Source organism: Stegastes partitus, unplaced genomic scaffold (genome assembly GCF_000690725.1).
Source record: "Stegastes partitus isolate 25-593 unplaced genomic scaffold, Stegastes_partitus-1.0.2 Scaffold4, whole genome shotgun sequence".
In the NCBI taxonomy this organism is placed as follows: domain Eukaryota; kingdom Metazoa; phylum Chordata; class Actinopteri; family Pomacentridae; genus Stegastes; species Stegastes partitus.
Window position 1 is genome coordinate 1 of NW_007577735.1, and position 8,220 is coordinate 8,220.

An 8,220-nucleotide genomic window follows, 5' to 3' on the forward strand; every position below is an offset into this window, starting at 1 on the left:
TTTTTTTTTGGAAAAGAGGATGGCTCACATTAGTAATGATGTCTTTGAATGATTTTAGATGTCTCCTGCTCAACTGTTACTCATCAACTTGACAGTGTTGTCCCACTGATTCATGCATCACACTTTCATGTACCTGCAGTAAGAAATTCTGGACTGATTCTGCAACAAACCTGTAAAATAACTGAATTAAAAACATGCAATTTCTCATCAGTGTAACTATACATGTAGCTAATTCATAAGTTAGTAGCTCTTAAGACAGAACAGTCAGTCAGTCAATCAGTTAACACAGCATGTTATGTTAAAAAATCCTCAAGCTGTTTTAATTAGTTTACCTTAAAGTTACTACCATCAGTGTTCTATATAGTCAACGTTTTTATTTGGAGCTTTATAGTGACTTTAAGCTTATTGCTTTGGTTTTCTGCACCGCTGCTTTACTATTTTAATTCACTACCGCTGCTCTACAGCCTCGGTTTCCGATGCAACAAGCAGCTGGTTTTGATTATGTAATTACCCCTACACTGTCTATGTGTGCTTATGCTATATGCCTCACAGTTGGCTGCTTGCTTTTTTAGACTGTAATCCTTCCAGCGAAAGTTTCTTGTTTATCAGAAGCATCAGAAACTTTTCTTGGATGCTTACTTGGTTTTCAGTGCCATGCATCTAGTTGCTGTAGTTTACTTCTTCTCAGTCTCCTCTTCAGCTCTGGCCAACCAATCACTGCTGGTTGACAGAAAAGCTCTGCCAATGTGGGAACATTCCCACTAACTTAAAACTCTATTAAACTCTAGAATACAGAGAAATGTACCTGGAGCTGATGGGCTTAATTAGCATTGTGTGAACTTGTTTAGTTTAAAATAACAGATGTTCATTTCTTTGTGGTGCACTCTAGCCTTATTCTCTGTCTGAACACTTTATCAGATTGCTTCAGAAACACCTTCTCTCCACACATTTTGATATGTGTCCAGCCATTTCTGCAACTTTACAAAAACCAATTGTTCACTCTCACTTTACCCCGTGATTTGTCAGCTGTGTGGAGGAGAGAAAGAAACGCTTTAGCTCTCTGTTTTCACATGTTACACAACTGTTTGTGGCACTTTTCATGTGTTCAGCTGAGTGCAACACTATGAATCGCTTCCCAGAGAGACAGTCTGAAAATGTGTGCCCTTATCTCAGTTTTTTAACAATATCACAGCTCCATCCCTCTATGACGGACTGCTTTTGAATCCGCTTTCGAGTGCAGCCATTCAGATCTGATTTCCAGCGTGGTTGGACAGCTTGTCTTATAAACAAGTTCTGACAGACCCATATAGCAGCCCCCAAAGCACAGCAATGCTTTGAACTAAACACTAACATCGGGATGCTAACACGCTCATGTTCAGGGGCTGCGGTGCTCACCATCATCTCATCTTAGTTTGGCGTTAACATGCTCACATTTTCTAACTAGCAATGAGCCGGTGCTGGCGTTTTGTCATGAAATATTAAAGTGGAAACGTTAATATTTTGACCTCATGATGACGCTGAATGAAAATTCAGAGAATCATTGAAATTTTCACATTTAATCACAAGTAGCGTGACGTAAATTCTAAATCTGAGGCCGATCCGGATGAATGAGTTGCCATGAAATGTGGTTTTTGAGACATTCTACTGAAATACTTTTGATGGTGGAACAACAGGAAAAGACAAAGACTTAATTTGCTTTATCTTCTGAGCATGAAGATTATCTGAATTAGATGCCATGACAGTGGCTGTAAGTATACTTTGACTCAGACTAAATAGCTGAGCAGACTGACCCTGTCGTACCGGCACGCTCCCCGCTCAACTCCACATACTGTACTGTACATACTGTAAACATTTTTTAAAAGTTTAAAACAATTGTGAAAATCTGGCAGCATTATAAGTGATTTATGTAAAGTAAAATTGAACACTTTTGTGATGATACACTGTTCAATAACTAATTACTGTTTGCAAAAACACAAATTTTTGATGCGGACATTATTCACAGTTTAGACTTATTATTTACAGTCAACATGTAAATTCATATTTTTTTCTCCTGTGATTTTACTAGCTATTGTCTGTAATTAAAAAAAAAAATTTAAATCCTTAACCCTATTCAGGACTTTCGGGGTCTATTGGACCCCAGGCCATTTGGTTTAGGTGACAGGTATTGTTTTTTCATTTTTGAAGATTCTTTTTTTCATATAGAAAGAGGGACATTTGTCATGCATTTGGAACTAAAAATACGTTAACTTATCTGAAAATTTTATTTAACATAGTATAAAAGTCTAGAATGAATACCAACAAATATTTTGCACTTATTCTTTCTTGGGGTCCAATGGACCCCGATAGACCTTCTGCTTATGGCAACATGAAAGTCCTGAATAGGGTTAATATATACATCGTCACTCTTCAAATAATGGCAGATATCTGGAAAATGATCAACAAATTACGGTTTTGTTTTTTTTTTAAATCCACTTTTTACAGTGCAGAGGCACAGAGTTAAAATAGGAAACTATCATCACATTAACTTTATAGGGTAATAATATGAAGTGTCGTGCTTACTGCCTGTTTCTGGATTGTATTCTGACATGATTAACAATGACACGTATTTCGAACACCTATGATAATGAACCTTTACACACGCTGGGAAAGATGAGCACTTTTATATTCCCTCAGAATATGATTCTCTCCTTCTGTTTGATCTGGATAATGTCTTTGTTTTGCACCGCTGAATACAGCTGTAAGTGGCTGAAATGATTCCTGTCTTTGTGAGGGGGATTGAGGCTGCGGAGCTGCATCACGCTGCCTGTTCAATTGTTTATTTAAGGAAGCAAAAACCCCTTTAAGTGTGTATTGCTGGATTCTCACCTCTGCCTGTGGGCTTTGGCAGGCTGCTGACTGCTGGGGGTTGATTGTCCGAGGCTGCACCAGAACAGAGCAGAGCTACGACGAGCTGCATTGTTCCCTAATTTCTTCTCTGGGATTTCCTCTCTCCGGCTCCCTCCACCCACCCTTTCTATTCACTCTGCAGCCCTCCATCATCCTCCCTCTGTCTGAGACTCTTGCCAAACTCTCTGGCACATGAAAACAATTGTTCTTGTATGTTTGAGGAGACACAACCGGCTCCTTGGAAGGGCTTTTCTTCCCCACAGAAGCTCAGCTGACAGTCGGGCAGACAGACAGACTACCTCCCCCTCCTCCTCCTTCTCCTCCTCCTCCTCCCTCTTTTGGAAAAGTGGTCATGTTCAGTAAAATCGGAAGCGAGGTTTGTGAGCCTCGAGCCACAAAATGACTCAGAACCATTAATATCTTTGACATGCAGGTGGAGCAAAGGGCCATCTCCCCAGCCAATGAGTGTTTGAAACATGCTGAAACGAACTCTGAGAGAGCAAAAGCTATTAAAATATTACCATGTGCAGGTTTGTTTCTAACAACAGCTCTCTGGCAGGACTACAAAATGCTGAAGATAAGCGCCCATCTGGGAATCAGGACTGCGCTCCCAGATGATGCTGAAAAAAGGCTTTACATCCTTCCTGTTTCTGGATCATCTATTTTAACTTTTTTTTTTTTTCCTTTTTTTTCTGTTGGCAAGGCAAAGACAGGAACACGTTTGAGCTGTCTGAGCAGTGATTTGTGTTTCATCCGTAAAGGTGTTTTCAAAGAGCCATTGCTAGACAGGACTCATTAAATTGCACTTCCTAAATGGGACGGCTTCCTCTTCCGTGTGTTTTAGATCACATAACTGCCATTCAACATGACCACATTATGTCAGTTTCTTCTACTTTAATTCATGAAAAACTCTCAAGAACAATAAACTGCAATCTGTAATTAAAATGAAGCACGAAGCTTCCCAAAGGGGAACATAAAGTCGTTTTACAGACTTAATACTGTTTTTGGTTCACTCTTTATTGTGCAATTACATTTTATTCTTGTGAGCCCTGTAACATACACTGTAATATACATATGTGTATATACATATATACATAATTATAGTTAAAAAATTCTGCAACAAGGGAAAAAACAAGGGAAAAACTACACTAAAAATGGTGGAATATTGAAATGCTTTTAAAAAGCAGTAAAAACTGTGAAAATAAGGGAAAATGTCAGTATAATGTTATGGCCCCACATTGTAAAAGATTAAATTAATATTTGTAAAAAAGAAAAAAAATTACAGCCAATGCGTAAATTAATATTTTTTTCTGTGATTTTCCTAGAAAAATATTTGACATGTTTCAACCTTTATTATATATCTTTTCACTTTTATGTCAGATAACTGCAAATATTCATAAATAACAATTTTGCTGATTTAAATACAGTGAAAAATAATATAATGCTACAGTCAAACGTTGCAAAATAATAAATTACTATTCATTAAAATACAGAATTTTGATACAGCTTTTAACTTCTTTGTTTTATGGCTGACATGTAAATTAATGTTATTTTTTTCCTGTGATTTTACGAGTCCATGTCTGCAATTTCACAAAACAGGGGAAAACTGTAAAATAACAGTATTTTTTAAAGTTGTTTTTACAGTGTAGTGTGAGGTTCAAATATCTGAGACTGTATCAAAAATGTGTCATTATTTTATGTAACCTAGAAATATTCAGAAAGATGGAAAAAAAAAAAAGAAAAGAAAAGAAAAGAAGCAAGTTTGTGGTATTGAGCATGTTAACTTCTTGGTACAAAGAGTCAGATTTCTTTAAGCTGTATCTCTTCCATTAAAGCAGACAACAGTTTGATATTAGATGCTCCTGTATGATATGTCTTCTACGTATCCTCATTAAATGTGTTGCTGCTGTGTTATCTGCTTTATTGTCAGTGTTTAATCCCACACAATAACAATTATTGAGTCAAAACTGACAGCGTTTGGGTGAATTATAACATGAAGACAATAATGGAACTCTAACTATATTTAGTACCCATTGATAGGAAACCACCAAAGGGTTTTGAAGTCATGTGCGCAAGCAAAAAAGTTAGGCTTAAAATATGATTGTGTTCAAAAGCACGGGCCGGACGTTACCACTGAACATGCCGGGGGTTTCCTAGAGCACCTCCTATTTTTGCATTCTCCATGCAGGATGAAAATAAACTAACGTTGGTCCAAGCCTTGAGTTTATCCATTGAATCGGCTGCTCCTCTCTTCTCAGTAGTATGATGAACATGTTTTAAGATGGACACACATTGACTGATTGTGCTGATTCTAAGCTGACTGCTTGAGCTAGGTTTCTTAATAATTACTAACAGGTATTTTTAAAAGCACAATATGCAACATTTCCACAAATTTCTAAAAAAAACGACTGGATGAATGCTTTATATTTTGTTTACTAGTGTTCTTCCGTTATCCCCATTGTTTAAGACAGTGTTGAAAACTGAGAGTAATTTGTACTTTCAATAACAATGACACAATCCCGATAGCCACACTCGCATACTTTAGGGTACTTGAGGGTTTAGGGGTTATTCCACTGTCAAATGATGCAGACATTTCGATGCTATTACGCACCCTTTCTGTGAGTCTTTCCTAAGACACTTGCTAACAGTTCTTAGCAAAACTGGTGATATAAATATGTGTTTGTTCTGCCCTGCACAAAATGTACACAAACCAAGAATAGATCGAAAGATGTCGGTGACGCCATCTGGCTGCCTAACTTTTAGGCAAATGTGTCCTCAAAGGATTTAAGGATGTCCATGGCTTCCGTTTTTTTTCTTTTTCTTTTTTAGCTAGTTTGCTGAACTAAGTATGAATACTGCAGTATTTGCAAATGAAGCAAAATTCCCTTTAAAAATAAACAAAATAAATAAAAATAGCACTCATGAACTCAGTTAAATCTGTGAGGGTTTAGCATTCAGGCCTCTTGGTGGAGATTAGCGTTGGGCTAATAATGTAGCGGTGCATTTCAGTTTGCTCCCAGATACTGGTGTCAAATCCTCTTTAACCGGTGTAGCTGAGAAAACACCAACTGATACTTCAGAGAAAGAAGTAGATGAACTAGCTAGCTAGCCATTGTTATTTTCATTATATAGTTTGTTTTGCTCACAGCTAACAGCGTCAGGCTACCTCACAGCTAACGTTAGCTGCAGTAGCTGCTAGCAATCAGCAACACGTTAGCTAATGATCCTTATGACTATTTCATTAGAATGAAACAACACTGCATAAAAACACGACTAATCTGAATAAATTCTTTTTTGTATGTGAACATAATGTGTGCCTGAGTGATGTCAGATAAATAAACAACAAATCCCATAATCCCGTGTTACTTCCCAACATCATTAAACCACATCTTTTGTTATTGTGTTGACTGAGACCCTTTAATAGCAGAAATTACATACTTTGGCTTTCTTATCATAAGCACATAGTCTGATATATCTAACACTTCTGGCAATTTTAAGGTAAAAGCTGATCATATTTGAATAAACAACTCATTAGTAATGTTCAAAAATAACATGAATACTTGGTTAGAATGGTACTGGGTTAAGGTAACCCAGTATGCAAATTGGGTCAAACTTTAAACCAGTGATCTTTAATGAGCATGACAGAAAGTACAAAAAAAACATCTCTTTTCCCCGTTTTGGTCTCTGTTTATTTATATAAAGTTTCAAGGTATATTACATGCTGCATCCGTCAAAGAAATGTCATAATATAGCACAAAAAGACAATAAAGTAGAGGCAGCGAACGCTCTGGTATTGTTGTTTTGTTTCAGCTCTGACTATTAAGGTCATTTTTCATCTCAGGTCACAAAAAACCGGCAGCAGAACGAGGCGGAACTGCCGTCTAGCTTCATTTCATCTCAGCTGAAATTCTTCCTGCACAAATTCTCTGCTGGGATTAAGAGATGCGAACGTCTGAGGAAGAGGAAAAACTCACCAAAGCGAAGTGGTAAGGCTTTGCAGTGGTCCCCAGGTGGATCCTCTGGACCCTCGCCAGTCAGACATGTTAAACAGATCCACGCTGACCTTATCTGCTGTTTTTGATTTCCCCTTGTCTTCTTCAATGGTCTCTGCCATCAATCTGATATCTGTCATCTGCGTAAGGGGAAAAAAAAAAAAAAAAAGCCTTCCTTTGATTTTGTTGAAAACTCACTATTTGTTTCGCTCGCTCTGAAGACTACCACCAGAGAGCCGTACATCTGGGTCCCAGCGCCGGATGATGTCAAGACTGGCGATGACCCAAAGCCCACCGCACAGAGAGTTCCTCGGAGAGGTCGACTGTGCGGTGTTTTCACTTCCTCTGCCTACATGACATCTTCCTGCCAGGGGGAGCCTCGGGGAGCCGTTTGAGGAGGCCCCGTCCCTGAGCTCAGAGGACAAATTCGACTTATCCTGTCAGGTTAGGTGGGGGAGGGAGGGACGGAGGGAAGCTCCAGACCCCCAGCATGCACCTTTAACTGCCTTAAAATTCACTTTCCATACAGCCTCCTGTGTCACTGGGGAGCCTAGCTCTGTTGTTTTGAGGACCAAGTCTTGTTCAAAGCGATGCCAGACAGGAACTTGGGCTCAGCTGTCGGTGTGTCTGAGCTGCAATCTGCCTGTTAATGCGTTCACTGCAGCGGCTTTTTCAGACTAGAAGACAGAAAGAGGCCCACAGAGACTGGGCTGCTTTTGCTTCGCAAGACTGATTTCTAAACACTTAGGAAATATTTCCAGTAAAAGTTGTCTGAATTTCCTCGGACGTACGGGTTGTAAAGAAAGCAAAGCAACTGCAACAGAAAACTAAGCAGTTCAGTGGTTGATTGCAAGAAAAAAACGGTAACGTTGTGTCATGATGACTGTATCAGAGAGAATCTTCAACTACTGCTGACATGTGAACTAAACTACCGCTAAGAAATGACATGACAAAAAGACAAGGTGTGTTCTGGATCTGCTTCCGGATTATGTTTGCATCATCGACCATCATTACATGTCAACAAGGTTTCACTTCAGTGCTCTGCTGTGACCTCCGACCTCTCACCCCATCTCTGGCTGTTCAGTGGGCCCACAGCAGTGATTTATCCCTCTGACATACCAACAGCTGTGTTGGGAGCTCCGAACACAGTGTGGGCTACTATTTGCCGTGACTAATCGATAACAGACTTCAAAAAACACCAATCGTGAGATTTGGGAAAAATACACCAGTCAGTGACACCAGAAACCCTGAAGCTTTTGCTGTGGCTCCGCAGGCTTCATAAACAACGTCTTGGCAACATTAATGCAAACAATGGAAATGTGTGTGTGTGTGTGTGTGTGTG